Genomic DNA, 18,152 nt, shown 5'->3' with positions numbered 1-18,152 from the left:
TAAAATTTTGGCATACTTTTTTCTTCTTCAGACATTGGTTGCTTGGCTGGCTGGATGTTTAAAATTTTCTAAAGTAAAACTTAATGAGCATATTTATTTTAATTAGTTAAGGGATCCGACTTCAAAGGAAAAGGCAAAAACAACAGCACCCGGAAAAATAAAGGCTCAATTTTTTTTTTTTAAAATACTTAATAGAGTGTAATATTTTACCGGAAGGGACTTTTGTAGGAGTTAGGCAAAAGGTCGGGGATTTCTTGTTTTTGAGGCCGACAAAAGGTGTTCCTTTAATGCGCTGTTTCTTTTATCCATTTTTACGAGAACATTTTAATTAAACTCATTTCAAATAATCTGTATTTATTTAATGCCAAAATTTTTCAGGTACTCATTAGTTATGTAGAATTCATTCATCCATAGGAGAAACGGAAGAGTGATGTGTTCTAATCTTGAAAGGATTTTTCAAATAAATATTTTAAGCTTGTCAAATTCAGGGATGTTAGCTTGGAAGATGTATGAGAGCAAGCTTAAAATGTTGTCCTTTTATAAAGAGCAAAATAAGGGAGATGATTTCATCAAGCTTAACTAAGACTTCATATGTTGAGTATGAAAAAAAAAGATTATTTTAAATTCTCTTTAAACTCATCAACTTTTATGACCTTAGAATATAGCGTAATGATAAAAGAACTGCTTGTTGTAGTTCAATCCAAATGGCCGAGTAAACCTAGGACACGCATTACGAATGTCATAACCAGAGTCCAAGTTTTTATGCAAAATCGAAATTTTTCGATCTATTATGTGGAAAATGCAGAGGTATTTTGCAATAAACTTTAAACTTATTTTAAAATTGTATATAATTTTATAACAAAACTAATTTACCTAAATTATCTTTATATTTTTTTCGATAATTAAAGAGCTTTTGGTGAAAAACCATGCCACGAAAATGGTATATGTTTCCCACTTGACTAACAGTATAACAATATAAATACCTTTATCAGAATACCATATGATCTTTATTGGTCTATGAATTCGCTCCGAGGGTAAGAGTCCTTTCAGTTTGAATGTTACATGTACTCCATTGTAGTAAAAGTGGGTATCAATTTCGTGCTTTACTCCCAAATACCTTTCATTGGAGCCCCATATTGCTATGTTCGGCATATATGTTTGTCCGATTTTGGGGTGTTTTGGGGGTTTAGGTGGTCCCCCAGATACTTTTCCTGAATATCAGCACCGTGCTCTACTCTCAAATATCATTCAGTTAAACCCCATATTTTCATTGGTTTAAGGGGAGTTTATAAAGGACGCCTCATCCCATAAACTCCCGCCACTTCCTTCCCTCCCAAGCACTTGGCACCAAAATTGAATGTCAAATTCGTTTAAGTCACGTATTTCCATTGTCGGTTAATTTGTCCTCTTGGGAGGTATTTTGGTAAGATCTAACATTTGGATTTCTGAATCGTACTCTTTTCTCCTATTCCTTTAATTTGAGCACCATATTGTCATGCCCAGTAAATACAATAATACCTGTTTGTGGGTATAGACATTTTTTTCCGAATATTGGTATCAGATTCGTGCTCTACTCTCTTATACGTTTCATTTAAACTCCATATTGCTACGGTCGTAAATTTGCTCTCTTTGGGATGTTTTGGGGAGGGGCGCCCGCCAAATATTTTGTCTCACATTTGGATATCAGATTCGTAGTCAACACTCAAATACCTTTTATTTGAGCCCCATGTTGCCATGGTCAGTAAATAAGTCCTCGTTGGAGGGTGTTTTGTAGTTAGGGGGAGTCGGCCCCTCTAAGCGCCGCACCCGATATTTGGATACCAAATTTTTGTTTTTTATACCAACCACCACAGGATCGGGGTGTAGCAATCTAGTCATTATGTTTGTAACACCTCGATATATTGATCTGCTACCCCATAAAGTGTATATATTCTGGATCGTATCAACATTCTGAATCGATCGGTCGTCCGTCGTCCGCGTAAAGCTAGCCGCTTGAAATTTTGCACAGATACTAACTATTGATGTATGTCATTGGGGATTGCAATAGGGTCATATCGGTTTAGATTTGGATATAGCTAGCAAATAAACCGATCCCCCGATTTGATTTCTTGAGCCCCTGAAAGCCGTAATTTTATTCCTATTTGGCCAAATCGGTCTATAACCTGATGTAGCTTACATATAAACCGATCTCCCAATTTAACGTCTATAACACTCGAAAGCCACGTGTGCTAAACACGTTCAAAATCGATCTATTACCTGATATTGCTCCCATATAATCCGATCTCTTGGTTTGAATTCTTGAGCCCCTGGAAGCCGCAATTTTTGGCCGGCTTGGCTTAAATTTTGCAATCCGATCTCTTGATTTGACTTCTTGAGCCCCTGGTAGCCGCTATTTTTTCTCCGATTCCAACCGTTATGACTTCCAACAACTGTGCCAAGTACGGTTCAAATCGATCTATAGGCTGATATATTGGGTTGCCCAAAAAGTAATTGCGGATTTTTCATATAGTCGGCGTTGACAAATTTTTTCACAGCTTGTGACATTGTAATTGCATTGTTTCTTCTGTCAGTTATCAGCTGTTACTTTTAGCTTGCTTTAGAAAAAAGTGTAAATGAAGTATATTTGATTAAAGTTCATTCTAAGTTTTATTAAAAATGCATTTACTTTCTTTTAAAAAATCCGCAATTAGTTTTTGGGCAACCATAGCTTCCATATAAACCGATCTCTCAATTTGACTTCTTTAGCCCTTACAAGCCCCTATTTTCTTCAGATTTTGCTTTAATTTGGCACATTGTGTTCCGTTATGATTTACAATAACTATGTCAAGTACGTTCCGAATCGGTCTATAAGCAGATCTCCCGATTTGGCTTCTTGAGCAATATTTGTCCGATTTGGCTGAAATTTTGCATGTTATGTTCTGTGTGTTCCAACAACTGTGGCAGCTATATCCAAATATAGTCCAATCTAAACTATTCTCGGTAAGAATGTCGAGAAGTCTAACACAATTCTTTTCGCCAAATTAGCGAAATCGAGCAAACAATGCAGCTTTTATGGGTCTACAACCCTAAATCGAAAGATCGGTATAAATGACAACTATATCCAAATATAGTCCGATCTGGACCTTACTAGGTACGAATGTCGTTGAGCCTGCGGCTTTTTTGGGCCTACGATCTTAAATCGTAAGATGGGTATATATGGCAGCCATATCGAAATATATTCCCTTCTGAACCATATTGGGTACGGATACCGAGAGCCCTCACAAAACTGACTCTGGCAATAGTCTGAGCACTGTACGGATTTCGAGGGACCTGCAGCTTTTTTGGGCCTACGACCTGAAATCGGGAGATCGGTATATAAGGCGGATATATTCAAATAAAGTTCGATCCAAACTTTATTCTGTACGGATGCCGAGAAGCCTAATAGAACTCATTTCACCAAATTAGCGAAATAAGGCTTAAAATGCAAATTGTATGGGCCTGGGACCTTAAATCGGTATATATGGCAACTATATCCAAAAATAGTTCGATCATACATAACCTATTACGAAAGCTGACTAAGGGGGGACTTAAACCCATTTGCTAGACGATGTTGTAATACTTGTGACGGGTAGGGATCCAAATCAGCTATCCAATAGGTCCGGAAGGGTCTTGAAGATGACATACTACTGTTCAAGACCGAGGGGTCGTAATATTAACCCAGAGAAGGCTGAAATCTGTTTATTAACGAGGAAGACGAAAATGGGCTTATTTGGCGCAGCACGTTTCCTCAATAGAACGATTGCGATATGCAAAAAGGTCAAAGGTACTTAGCAGTTATCTTGGACAGGAAACTGAATTGGAACTGTCACATTCAGGAGCGTGCCAAGAAATTTCACAGATATTGGGCAGTATGTAGACGAGCCGTTGGCTAGAAATGTGGACTGAATCCGAGGATAGTCCACTGACTGTACAAGAGCATGATTAGACCAATGTGTACTAATTTATTCCTCAATAACTTGATGAACAGAGATGGAGAAAAATTGCAACGTAAGGGTAATACAACGGGTTCAGAAAACATGTTGTCTTGGTAGGCGGGAGGGGCGTTAAGAACCACGCCTTCTAGGCCACTGGAGACTATTCTAGATTAATTGTGAGGCAGTCTCTGTGGCTTTGATCACACCATCGCCATATCATAGAGAACAAGTAAAAGCGTGCTAAGTTCGGCCGGGCCGAATCTTATATACCCTCCACCATGAATCGCATTTGTCGAGTTCTTTTCCCGGCTTCTCTTCTTAGGCAAAAAGGGATATAAGAAAAGAGTTGCTCTGCTATTAAAACGATATCAAGATATGGTCCGGTTCGGACCACAATTAAATTATATGTTGGAGACCTGTGTAAAATTTCAGCCAATTCGTATAAGAATTGCGCCCATTGGGGCTCACGAAGTAAAATAGAGAGAACGATTTATATGAGATCTATATCGGGCTATAGACCGATTCAGACCATAATAAACACGTTTGTTGATGGTCATGAGAGGATCCGTCGTACAAAATTTCAGGCATATCGGTAATAATAATTGCGACTTCTAGGGGTCAAGAAGTCAAGATCCCAGATCGGTTTATATGGCAGCTATATCAGGTTATGGACCGATTTGAACCTTATTTGACACAGTTGTTGAAAGTAAAAATAAAATACGTCATGCAAAATTTCAGCCAAATCGGATAGAAATTGCGCCCTCTAGAAGCTCAAGAAGTCAAATCCCCAGATATGTTTATATGACAGCTATATCAGGTTATGGACCGATTTCAACCATACTTGGCACAGTTGTTGGATATCATAACGAAATACTTGGTGCCAAAAATTCATTCCAATCGGATAAGAATTGCGCACTCTAGAAGCTCAAGAAGTCAAGACCCAAAGATCGGTTTATATGGCAGCTATATCAGGTTATGGACCGATTTAAACTATACTTAGCACAGTTGTTGGGTATCATAACAAAACACGTCGTGCGAAATTTCATTTCAATCGGATAAGAATTGCGCACTCTAGAGGCTCAAGAAGTCAAGACCCAAGATCGGTTTATATGGCAGCTATATCAGGTTATGGACCGATTTGAACCATACTTGGCACAGTTGTTGGATATCATAACAAAACACGCCGTACAAAATTTCATTCGAATCGGATAAGAATTGCGCACTCTAGAGGCTCAAGAAGTCAAGACCCAAGATCGGTTTATATGGCAGCTATATCAAAACATGGACCGATATGGCCCATTTACAATACCAACCGACCTACACTAATAAGAAGTATTTGTGCAAAATTTCAAGCGGCTAGCTTTACTCCTTCGGATGTTAGTGTGCTTTCGACAGACAGACGGACGGACGGACGGACAGACGGACGGACATGGCTAGATCGACATAAAATGTCACGACGATCAAGAATATATACACTTTATGGGGTCTCAGACGAATATTTCGAGTAGTTACAAACAGAATGACGAAATTAGTATACCCCCCATCTTATGGTGAAGGGTATAAAAATATAGGAAACCTGTAAGGTAGGATACCTGAGACGACACTTGAGGTCGAGTTCGAGGCACTGCTGCCAGCGACATAGTCTTGGATTGACGGAACTCTGATATTGCCATCATACTACACAGATGAATCAAAGCTATAGGACAGAGTGGGCTTGGGGTCTACATTAGTAGCCCAGCAGCTGATATCTGTTGTTGGCTACCTGACCATAATATGCAGGCGAAGATCCGGGCGATCGCGTTATGCTTGAGGTGATGTAGTGTTAACGTCGAGTATGAACATCTTTACAGACAGTAAACTGGCCATCAGGGCAATAACAACCAGGATGGTAAGGTCACAAACAGTCGTCGAGTGTAAGAAGGAGAATAACGCCTTCTCTGCGGATGGCAAGATCCGCATTTTTTGGCTGCCGAGCCATAGCGGAGTAAGGGGGAATGAAAGAGCAGACGATTTGGCGATGAAGGCCAGAGGAATGCCGTCAATCGACTTCGTTAACCTTTCGGGTCGATGCAGACCAAATTAAGAACATAATGTTGTTGAACAAAGAAATGGTCGGTAGGACGATTAAAATCCGGGATGTAGATCATTTGGAGCGGATCAAAGCGGTTCATGTATAGCTCCTATGTAAACTGATGGTCCAAAATATGTTTTAAGATTCTAAACTATTCATTTTGGACTCGATGGGACGCATTGGTACATGAAGTTCTGATATTGCCATGATATTGTACATGAAGTTCTGATAGGCCATCACATTAAAAACGGGTGATATAGATTCATAAAAGGATTTAACGCCAATTTAAAAACAATTACCCGAATGTTCTTGTTATTCCTTCAGAGTCACTCATATATATTCTAAATTATAAGATCAATATCGATTAAATTATGCCAAACATTTTTTGATTCTTCAATAAACAACACTTATGTATCAGATTTCCTACTTAAAATACAGTAAGTAATTTATTTATTATCACTGTTCACCAAAGATGTGGGTATAACAAACCTTTTCAAAATTTTTGTATAATAACATTGAAGGTGTAAGAGCATAGGATTAATATTGAATCGCAATTATCGTATTTCTTTAAGAATACAAAAGATTACCATTAAACTTTTTAAAAATTAATATAAACTCTTATATTTCTATATTATGCTGTAGTTCAAAGCAATAGTCTATTTATGCCTTACATTTCCTTTATGCATATGCACTCTTTCGTGATTATATGCATATATACTATATTCTTCAACAAAACCCTGACTTTCTTTTGTCATCAAAGTAGAATCCTTTTCTTTGGTTGATGGCATTCATTGTCTGAATGAAGGCAAATGCGAATGCACATACAACATGCATTTGTGTGCATAAAAAAGTGCATCTCCAGCAAAGAACTTTCGATTTTTACCCCCATTTTAATTTAAAATCCCCCATGCACCATTAAAGCATTCTGCTGCTTCTACTTCTTGGAGAATTTCAAATAAAAATAATTTATTTGCTTTTTTGGGTCGCAGCGACAGATGATGATTACAGTGTGCCATCCATATATGCATGAACATCAACTCTCAACAGGGAATGCAATTCAAACAATGAATGCTTTAAAGGATATAAAGTTGATGATGATGATGATGAAGGCGATGAGTGCGTCAACATATGCATTTGTATATTGAATGGAAAACAAAAGTTTATTTTTTTTTAATAAATTATGCATTTGTTCTACACTTCAGCGTCGTCATAAATCGTCGGAGAAGAAAGAAGGTCTGCAGAGGCAGAGAGCGCTTTTATGCAAACAAGAAGCCTGTTGTACTCGCAACCGATTTCCATTCTAGCATATGAGTGGATGCCCTATACTAGATCCTATTGAAGGTTATTGCAATATATGTCAAAGACTCACTTTTATGTATATTCTTCTAATAGTTGCTACTAAAGCTGACATGGAAAACAATACGAAAGCAATTATTTATTATTAAAAAGATGTAATTAAAGCTTTGTTCGTAAAGAAAACATGTTTGATAAATATTTAAAGTCATTTGTCCTTTAAAACCATTATATTTTACATATATATTGGGTTGCCCAAAAAGTAATTGCGGATTTTTTAAAAGAAAGTAAATGCATTTTTAATAAAACTTAGAATGAACTTTAATCAAATATACTTTTTTACACTTTTTTTCTAAAGCAAGCTAAAAGTAACATCTGATAACTGACAGAAGAAAGAATGCAATTACAGAGTCACAAGCTGTGAAAAAATTTGTCAACGCCGACTATATGAAAAATCCGCAATTACTTTTTCGGCAACCCAATACTTTATAAATAGTAAGAAGTAAAGCTTGGTTGAATGGGAAAATGATAGGTATTACAAGCTATTACTTGTTCATATGGCCTGTTTCTCACAAGCGAAGCTCTGGCTGTGCCTAAACGGAATAATCTTAAATCACACACTGATCTTATCAAACACCCAACCAAATTTGTTATTCAACAGTTAAAATGTTTGCTAAAACAGCAGTTTTTGTCTGTTGAAAATTGCAAAGCAGATATACTGCTGTTTCAGCAATCATAGGTCAACAAACAAATCAGCAAACTAAATCTGCCGTTTCGAATACATGAGTCTGCGGAAAAAATGTGTATGCTACCTTTTATGGTTTCCTGCTACTTGTTTTGATTACTTGAGGCATTTTTTTTTAGAAATTTTGTTGGAAGAGATGATTCTAATTTGTAAAGCTACTAGAAAAGAAAAAGATTATGGAAAGTATACATTCAGTGGTGTTTATAAACATCCACTGAGATTCACATTTACATTAATGTTTTTTTTTTTTCTTCTAACATCCTGATTATAATTAAGCAGCAGTCATCTTTAGCAATTAACAGGCTTTTTAACAGTAAGGCTGCTGAACTACTGCTGTAGTATCAGAACTACTGCTATAATAGCAGCAACATTAACTACTAACACTCAGCACACAGTGTTTGTAAGTTAAGGGTCGGGTTAGCATCCTGGGTTATTTGGCAAAACCAAGGATATGCGAATACGATTAGCCTAAGGTTTACAATCATACAACTGGTTTTAGGGCCGCTATTTCCAAAACTGCATCCCGAATTTTCTATAGTCAAAGAGGAGTTTACAAAGTGGTGGTTGTACTATAGAAGTTTACAGTTGATATTCAGGAAGTGCGATAGATTTGGAATTTCAAATACGTGGCCAATCTCGGCCAAAACTTCAAGAAATAAAAATTAAAACTCGTATATCCCCGAAACCAGTGGAGTTATTGTATACCTCAACTGGATTTTTTGATACTATCCAGCAAAAAAACTTTGAAAATCAGGCCACAAATAAAGATTTAGCAGCCTGAACAATATTTTGAAATGCCAAGATGACCAACTTAAGGTTCCAAAAAGAGTCACCAGGAAGATCTAGGGCTTCTATCCATCTCAAATTTCAAAAAGTTATCTCTATTTTGCAATCCTTAGTGACCTGTCAAAAGGTACTTCGACCACCTACGGCCTTGATACACCTCAGCTTTAACCATTATAAATTTCAAAGAGCCATCACTATCCGTTCTCAAATAGCTTATTTTTTACAATTTTTTTATACCCGATACCACTACTGTAGTTCAAGGTATTATAACTTAGTGAATTTGTTTGTAACACTCAGTAGGAAGAAAGATAGACCCATTGATAAGTATACCGATCGACTTAGAATCACCTTCTGATTCGATTTAGCTTTGTCCGTATTTCTATCTGTTCGTCTGTCTATGTTAATTTGTGTACAAAGTACAGGTCGCAGTTTTCATTCGATCGTCTTAAAATTTGGTACAGGCATGTTTTTCGGCCTAGAGACAAAGACTTTTGATATTGGAGCCATATCCAAATCTGATCCAATATTGCCCATTGCATGCCACTATCAGGCCAGATAGGGTGGCCACTATTTTCACAATGTGCCTAGGACTGGTATGTATTCCGAAAGCCAGACAGGAGGAAAGTGTGCCCGGCAAGGCAAGCTATGAGACACCATAGGCCTGCGGACCTCTAAGCCTTACGTCCTTTCTATTCAAAACCATGGATCGTATTGCGCATACCATGATAAAGAGTGGGACATCCAGCGAACAGTGCAAATACAATCAGCATGCCTATGTTAATGGAAAGTCGGCGGAGACTGCCCTGCACGAAGTTGTGTTTAAAATAAATAACCTTTTAAACAATGTATGGACCAACATTTTTAGAACCGAACCGGGTGAACTGGGTTCTTACAGACTGGAGAAACCACATACTAAGGAACAGGTGCAAACATTGTGGGCCCCATGACATAAATATCAAGGGGGCATTTTATCCTCGCTCCTATGGTTGATCACTTGGATTGACGGGACCCTGATACTGCCATTTGGAAGTTCATGCTGCACATGTGGATCAAAGCTAAAGGACAGAGAGGCTCTGATATCTGTTTTCGAGTGCCTGACAATAATACAGTCCTGCAGGCGGAAATCAGGGCGATAACAATATGCGTGAGGTCGTGTGGTGGAGCGTTAACATCTTTAAGGACAGTAAATTGGCCATCAGGGCAATACAAACCAGAACAATAAGGTCACGAACATTATTGGAGTGTAGGAAGGAGTTTAAAGTCTTCTCTAAGGATGACACAATCCACATCGTTGGGTGTCGGGCCATAGCGAATTAAGGGGTAATGAAAGAGCAGACGATTTGCTAGTGAAGGCCAGAGGACAGCCGTCAATTGGCTTGGTTAATCCGAAGGCTTTCGACGCAGTCCGAGATTACACTGTATAACGACGAAATGATCGGTAGTATACCGAAAATTATATGAGGAGATCCAGATCATGAGAAGACGAGGCCGTAACTAAAGGGAAGAAGGAGACACAGAACTACGAGCTCACTTAACCAAAATTAGTGCGGCAAGTTATAGCATATGTAGGGCATGTGGGAAAGATGATGAGATGTTAGAGCATTCCCTCGTCATTGCCTGCTTTCGCCACACCACTACTAAGATGGGGCACAATACCATACCATGAACCAACTTAGGGGGGTGATATGGAAAACAATTAGTGGTTTTGTAAGAGGCACTAAATTCCTGATATAGATTTTCTGTTTCGAGGTTAGTTTTTTAGTATTAAGAGCTCACAACAAGCCGTTTACTGGGATAGGTATACGTTCATAGTGGAGTGGGGTGGATTAATATCCGCACTCTCTTTGTAGTCTAATCTAACATAATACCTTGCAAACGGATAATATCCACCTCTGGATATTCTCGCCAAGATTAGAACTCAGGCGTTAGGTTTCTAGGGCGAACATGCAAACATTTGTGCCGCGAAAATAAGAAGCCAAAGTGCAACTTATTTCGCTTACCAGTGCAGGAAAGGCACACAACAGATGATATAGTTTTCTCTTCCTCAAAGTCCTCACAGCTTCTGTAGTAATAGTTATTGGCAACCTTCAGTCTTTCAACTTTTTTTGTCAAACAGACAGTGAACTGTCATGACCAACTCGATGAGACTTCTGTTCTAGCCAACGACAGTAAAGCGGCAGATTTTTCAAATATAGATTGGACCACATAATCTTAGAGCGTTCACAGTCCCCCCACTTCGTGACCATCTGCCATTCGTTGACTTGCCGCGTTTATCTCGAAGAATTACACATCGCTAGTAACATACTTACAGATTACCGTTCTTGTGGAATGAATGAAGTAGTTTCAATTATTGCATGCCCCTCTGCTCTGCAATTGCATCTGAATTGTTCCTTTGAGCTACTACGGTGATAGTATTGATTGGAGTTAGTAAGGACTCTACACACGATCATAATAGGAATTTGGATTGTATTGCGCTGTTCTTTCAATACCTCTACAGTATATGATCCACAGATATCCGTAGTCTAAGTATTGATGTAGAGATTTTAGTAAGAATGAGTTTTCCATGAACTTTCAATCATTTGTAGATGATTGGAGTTGATTTTATCATTAAACTTCCAAGAGATCGAATTTGTTTGTTTCAGAGATCGGAGATTTTTAATCTTAAATTATAATTTATTAACCTCAAGTAATGAATATGCCTCTATGCCTCATATAGGGTATCGATTGGTGGTTAATGAACTCTTTCACTTAGATCCCATGCCATATAAACGAGTTTCAACTCTCTAAAGTAGATCTTGGGAAGCCAGTTGCAGCTGCCAATGATGATAATGATGACTACTGAAATGCATATGGCATTATGCACAAACGCAAACAATTGGGGACAAAACTCGAATTGCGCAGAGCAAACAGAAGCAAATGAAAAAATTAAAAAAAGGACGACTTGGAAGAAAAACCAGGCAATATTTTGACTGGCTTTGTTGAAGGACGAATGGAAAGTATTATGGAAATGTTGATGTTGTGCTGCAGTGACAGTAAATGTGTCGCTCGGTCGTTCATAAAAAGAAATTGGGGAATTGTGCTTTTAATGCGTAAAGTGCAATGTGTTGCAAAGAAGGCAACAGCACAACAAAGAAGCCGAGTGCAAATTTGGCCCTCTGCAAATGGAAGGCCTTAGTGCAAGCAATGCAAAATCAGCTATTGTTATTTCAGGAGCAAATTTTTTTTTCTTGCTTAATTTTTTAAGCTTACAGAACCCTCTAAAGAATAAAATGTTGGTATGTCTTCGTTTGCCACATGCCACATTTTATTTTCTCTCGCTCACCCAGATGGGATTGCACGCACTTCATTTACTACTAATATGAGTCCATACATCATCATCACATTCGTTTTTAAAGTTGAAATTGAAGATGGTAGAAGAGTAGCAGTTGAAGAGCAGCACACACAGTTGCATGTTGCCAGGAGTATGAAATGCGGCATGTTTGCATATAAAAGGGACTCAAAACTGAAATGGGGTTGTCTGCTTGACTGACTGGGGACTAATGCATTTTATTATTGCCCAGAATTGTCAGCAACAATGAAAACGGATTTAATGAAATGCAATGCCTTGCAATATGACGCACTTTTTGCCATCTTTTGTTGTTGCCATGCCCTCCTTATGTGCATGGAGGGTGTTTACTGCCGGTGTTCTTGCTGTCATTGCACTTCCTTAAGTTGAAAGTATTGATTAAAATTGCATGCTTGTATATTTTTAATTATGTTTTACGCTTCAAGTGTTTGTTTCCTTGCCCAGGATATTAAGGAACCCCTTTTTTTTGGCTTGTTGCCTTGCATTTGTTTTAATTAAAAAACTTTAAGAAAATTTCCATTTAAAGGAGACCTTTGAGGAGAATCGCATTGTTGGAATTATTTTAACAGAAATTAATTTTTTATACGTTGGGGGTTTGAAAAAAAAAGATGCACGTGCCTTAGACCAGGGCTGCGGAGTCGTAGAATTTTGCTGGAGTCGGAGTTGAAATATTTTGCTTGTAACACCAAAAAGGAAAAGAAATAGATCTATTGATAAGTATACTGATCGACTCATCACTTTCTAATAACATTTAGCTATGTCCGTCCATCTGTCCATAAAAATGTATGTGCAAAGTAACGGTCGCAATTTTTATCCGATCGTCTTTATGTTTGGCACAGTCATATTTTTTGGAATAAACAAAGACCATTGAAATTGGAAACAAGTAAATGCGAGCTAAGTTCAGCCGGACCAAATCTTGGGAACCAACCACCATGGATTCTGTTAAAAACTGAATTTACTTGAAGGACATCGTTTTATTCTACATACCAAACTTCTGTCAAAGCGTAAAATGTCATGTCGATCAAGAATATATATAGACGATCGATCAAGAATATATATTCTTAGACGAGGAGTTACAAACAGAATGACGAAATGTGTATATCCCCATACTATGGTGGAGGGTATAAAATTCGTGGCCAAGCGCTCCGGAGGAGGGTATATAGGACCCACGGACCACACATGCCACAGTCGATCGTATGTGACAAGTTCTTTAAATGGTTTTTTATACCTAACCCCACTACTGTGGTACAGGATAGTAATATCTTAGTGTTTTTATTAGTGTATTTATTTATAACACATAGAAGGAAGAGAGATAGACCCATTGATAAGCATACCGATCGACTTAAAAGCACTTTCCGATTTTTATAAGCTATCTTGTCTGTTTCTCCGTCTGAATATCTGTCTGTCCATGTTTATTTGTGTAAAAAGTACAGGTCGCCATTTTCATCCGATCGTCTTCAAATTTGGTAATGGCATGTTTTTCGACCTAGTAACGAAGCCTATTGAAATTCGAAAAAAATCGGTTCAGATTTGGATATAGTTCCCATATATATGTTCGTCCGATTTGCAGTAATAATGCAATAAAATGGTCAATAGTCTTGAATTTTGGCAGAAAGGATTTTCTTATGTCTCGCAACATTACTGGTGCATTTCATGGAAATCGGTTCAGATTTATATATAGCTGCCATGTTTATATATATATGTATAATGATAACATTACCCTAACGAAGAACATTACCACCAGGAACCGAGAAGGAGCAAATTCCCACACATCTATGAGTGCTTTCCAATTCAAATTTAAACTCAGTGATGAGGGACCTTTTTTATAACCGAGTCTGAACGGCTTCCCGCAGTGCGACACCTCCTTGGGGAAATTTTTTAAAATGACCATGCATGTAATGGTACTTCGCAAATGTCGCCAACATTAAGAGGGGATAAAAATGCTTCGTCCGATGTTCTCGCAAGGACTCGAACGCGTTCAGCGTCATAGGCTACAATGGCACGAATTCGATATCCGCATTCAGGGCGAAATGTCCCCCCCTAAAAAGATATAAGGGAGTTAAAGAAGTCGCAGCGGTTCGGCTAATACTTGATAAATGCGGTCCATGGTGGACCAGCTCTCATTTACGTGTTATAAGTATATACGATTTTTTTTTACCATTTCTCGGCGGAATTTCAAATATTTCATTAGTTTCATATGAGTATTAGTTAAACACTGCTGTTACAGATCTATTTGTAGCTTCCTCACACTATCACTATCCAAGTGGACAGCATCTGTTGCAACGAGTTATGATCAAACCATATTGCTATAGACAAAATAAATTTAATGTGCCTTCATAGAAAATTATTAAAAAACTTTTGCTATCTGGAAGATTTTTATCCCTCATATAAATGTGCAACACTCGTTGATTTGTTATGCCTTCCACGAAAATACCAACATTTATATATTCCTTAACATGTTGCCATTCTCGCCATATGTGTTTTTAATTGTTGCACCAAATTATATATTTTTTTACCAAATTAATAACAACACCGTCACTAATTGTTGTTAAACAACAGAGATCAGAAGCAAGTGACCACATATGCTAACAGCATGCTTAGCAACCATTGTTGCCAATTTATACTTCCTCGGGGACCGTCATATGCAATTTCCGCATCTCAAGTACGGACGTGTTCAATATTCGTCTACTAAGGCAAAAGACCATAAAAAACTGAAAATATTTCCTGAAAGATTTGGTGAAATCTGCAACAACCAGATTGTTTTGACACATTTGCAATTGTGAGGAGAATTTCAAATGATTTCTATCGTAAAAAAATATGAACGCATGATAACGTGGTTATCTGGCCACTGGGGTATAACCATTTCATTCTCTTTTATGGGGGTTGGTCTAGTTTTTTGTCTGTCTATTGACTATTTGACTTTTTATTGCAATTTTGTTGGGCATTTGCCTTTAAGATTTTCTTCATCCCCTTTGTGGTCGTCTTTTTTTTAGGATTTTCCCTTGGTTAAATGTTAAAGCGGTATTGGGGAATTATGGACACAGTCAAATGGGGTTATAAAATATTGCTGCGAGACATATTAATGAGTGTCATAAATTATTATTGGCGGGCAGAGCTTTACAGCGCATATGTCAATGCGTCCAAAACTTGGCCTTCTTGTGCATGGAGGCGAACATCATTTTTTCATTGCTTTCGCTATTGCTTAACAAGGAGTGATAAATTCGACATCATTCATTAGCCGTATCAAGTGCAATATGTATTTATGGCAGCAGTGATTTTGCCATTGCCAATCAGACAGTTGCTTTTTTTGGACAAAGCAGGTGCAAATAATGGTTGTAAAAAATAAAATGCTTTGCCTTATGTTATTTTAAATTAATGCAATTGCTACTTCCTCATCTAGTTAGGAATATCTTATATGGAAGTCATTCAAAATTTTCCATGAATCTTGAGCTCAAATTTGGAAATGAATCCATTAAGGAATCGGGAAATCTTCTCAAACTTTAGTGAATGCTGTCTGATTCAAGTTTTAGCTCAACGATAAGAAACATCCTTACGATGGCCGAGATCAAACGGCGTACCGCAGTTCGATACCTCTTTGGGAAAAAGTTTTTTTCAATGGCTTATATGAATCGCATAGTACCTCATATATGTCGTCAGCATTTTTAAGGGAATGACAGATCTTACTGATGACTTTGGTGTGGTGTTAAATGAAATAGCAATTTATCAATCCAGTCAACTTCTGTTACACAGCAAATACATTTTCTGCCTAGCTAAAAATATAAGGGTTTTTGTTTTTCAATTTTAATAGAAACAGAGAACCCTTCGGTCTGCAGCCGCTGAAAATTTTTTCTGATATTCACGTCTATGCGCTACGGCGGTCTCTTCATCTTAATATATCTTCCCGATTTTCAAATCGAACCATATTTGGAAGATGTATCTTTTTGTCGTGAGCAATCTAACTTTCGAATGGCTTCCATTAAACAAGACAGGTTTGGTCCACATCGCACAGTGGGATAGAATAAAAAAAAACAGTAAAAAAAGTATGTCATTTGGATAGAGATAACTCTTTGAAATTTAAAATGGTTGGAGCTGCTGTGTTATCGCGATCGTTTGCATAAGGTCAAGAATCTAGGTAGTCCTGGCGCCTCTTAACAGGGCCCTAAAGTTAGCCACCTCGGTATTTCGAAAAAATTTTCGGTCTTCCAAATTTGTGGTCCGATTTTCAAAATTCTTTAAGTGCTCAAAATTTTCTACAAAAAAGTCCTCTTTTGTGATTATTCGACTTTTAATTTTTATGTTTTGTAATTTTGGCCTAGATTGGCTTCTTATTTTGCGATTTACGAAAGCATTTGTGGTGCTTGGAACGCTTTTCTACGTTCTGCTAATGGCACAAATGTTCTGTCATTGCCAATTTAAGTAAGTAAGTAACTTTTAACGAAATGTATATTTTGGGGATTTTTGTAAAAAAAATCGGCAGAATTTATTTTTGATCTTTTAAGGACACTTTCATTAACAAACATTCCAAATGAATTGTTAAGATATCTCTTCATGTCGATTTTAACCGTTTCACTTTTGAAAGAGTTAACTCTATTCGTCTGTTTGTAACACCTCAAAGAATTCGTCTAAGACCCCATAAAGTATATATATTCTTTATCTTCTCGCCGTTCTGAGTCGATCTAACCATGTCCGTCCGTCTGTCGAAATCACGATAGCGGTCGAACGCTAGCCGCTTGAAATTTTGCACAAACACTTGATGAAGGTCGTTGGGAACTGCGAATGGGCCATACCGGTTCAGATTTAGATATAGCTCCCAAATAAACCGATCTCCCAATTTGACTCCTTGAGCCACTTCATCACTGCATCTGGTGGTCCGTTATGACTTCTAACAATTGTGCCAAATACAGTCTAAATCGGTCTATAACCTGATATAGCTCCTATATAAACCGATCTCCCGATTTGACTTCTTGCCCCTGGAAGCCGTAATTTTTGTTCGCTGTGGCTGAAATTTTGCATGCGTTGTTCTGCTATTACTTCAAACAACTGCGCCAGTATGGTCTAAATCAGTCTATAACCTGATATAGCTCCCATTTAAACTGGTCTCTCGCCCGTTCTTGTTCGGTTCCTAGAAGCTTTATTTTTTGTTGGTTTGACAGAAGTTTGGTATGTAGAATAAAATTATGCTTTTCAACTAAATTTAGTTTGTATACGTTTTTAGCAGAATCAATGGTGGTGGGTTCCCAAGATCGCTTTTACTTGTTTTTTGTTTGTCTCTATCCCACTATGCGTGGTCGGCTTGTTGGCATAGACCAATAAAATAGTCTAGAGACGTAAAATCGCGCCAACTAGGTAGCCAATCGACTAGCCCATTTCTTGAGATAACACGCTCATCAAACTTATTCTTCAATAAATCGATTGTAAAGCGTGCTGTGTGGCTTGTGCCACCGTCCTGTTGAAACTACATATCGTCCAGTTCCATATCTTGCAAGTCGGGCCAAAAATAATCAGTGAGCATGGAACGGTAGCGTTGTCCATTCACGGTAACGTGGATGGTCGACGAAGGAGTATGGTCCAATGACGACGACGGCATGCAGTCCGCATATTTTTTGTATTGGGTTGCCCAAAAAGTAATTGCGGATTTTTCATATAGTCGGCGTTGACAAATTGTTTACAGCTTGTGACTCTGTAATTGCATTCTTTCTTCTGTCAGTTATCAGCTGTTACTTTTAGCTTGCTTTAGGAAAAAAGTGTAAAAAAAAGTATATTTGATTAAAGTTCATTCTAAGTAGTATTAAAAATGCATTTACTTTCTTTTAAAAAATCCGCAATTACTTTTTGGGCAACCATAAATAAAGTGTTAATTCTTAAAGCCCATGTGGACTTTTGCCTGACAAATAATGCATATCTAGCTTATTGTCGAACCCATTTAGCCAAAAATCAGCTTTGTCCAAATTGAAGATA

This window comes from Stomoxys calcitrans, chromosome 5 (genome assembly GCF_963082655.1).
Source record: "Stomoxys calcitrans chromosome 5, idStoCalc2.1, whole genome shotgun sequence".
NCBI classification, from domain to species: domain Eukaryota; kingdom Metazoa; phylum Arthropoda; class Insecta; order Diptera; family Muscidae; genus Stomoxys; species Stomoxys calcitrans.
Note: the sequence above shows the minus strand (reverse complement) of the source record.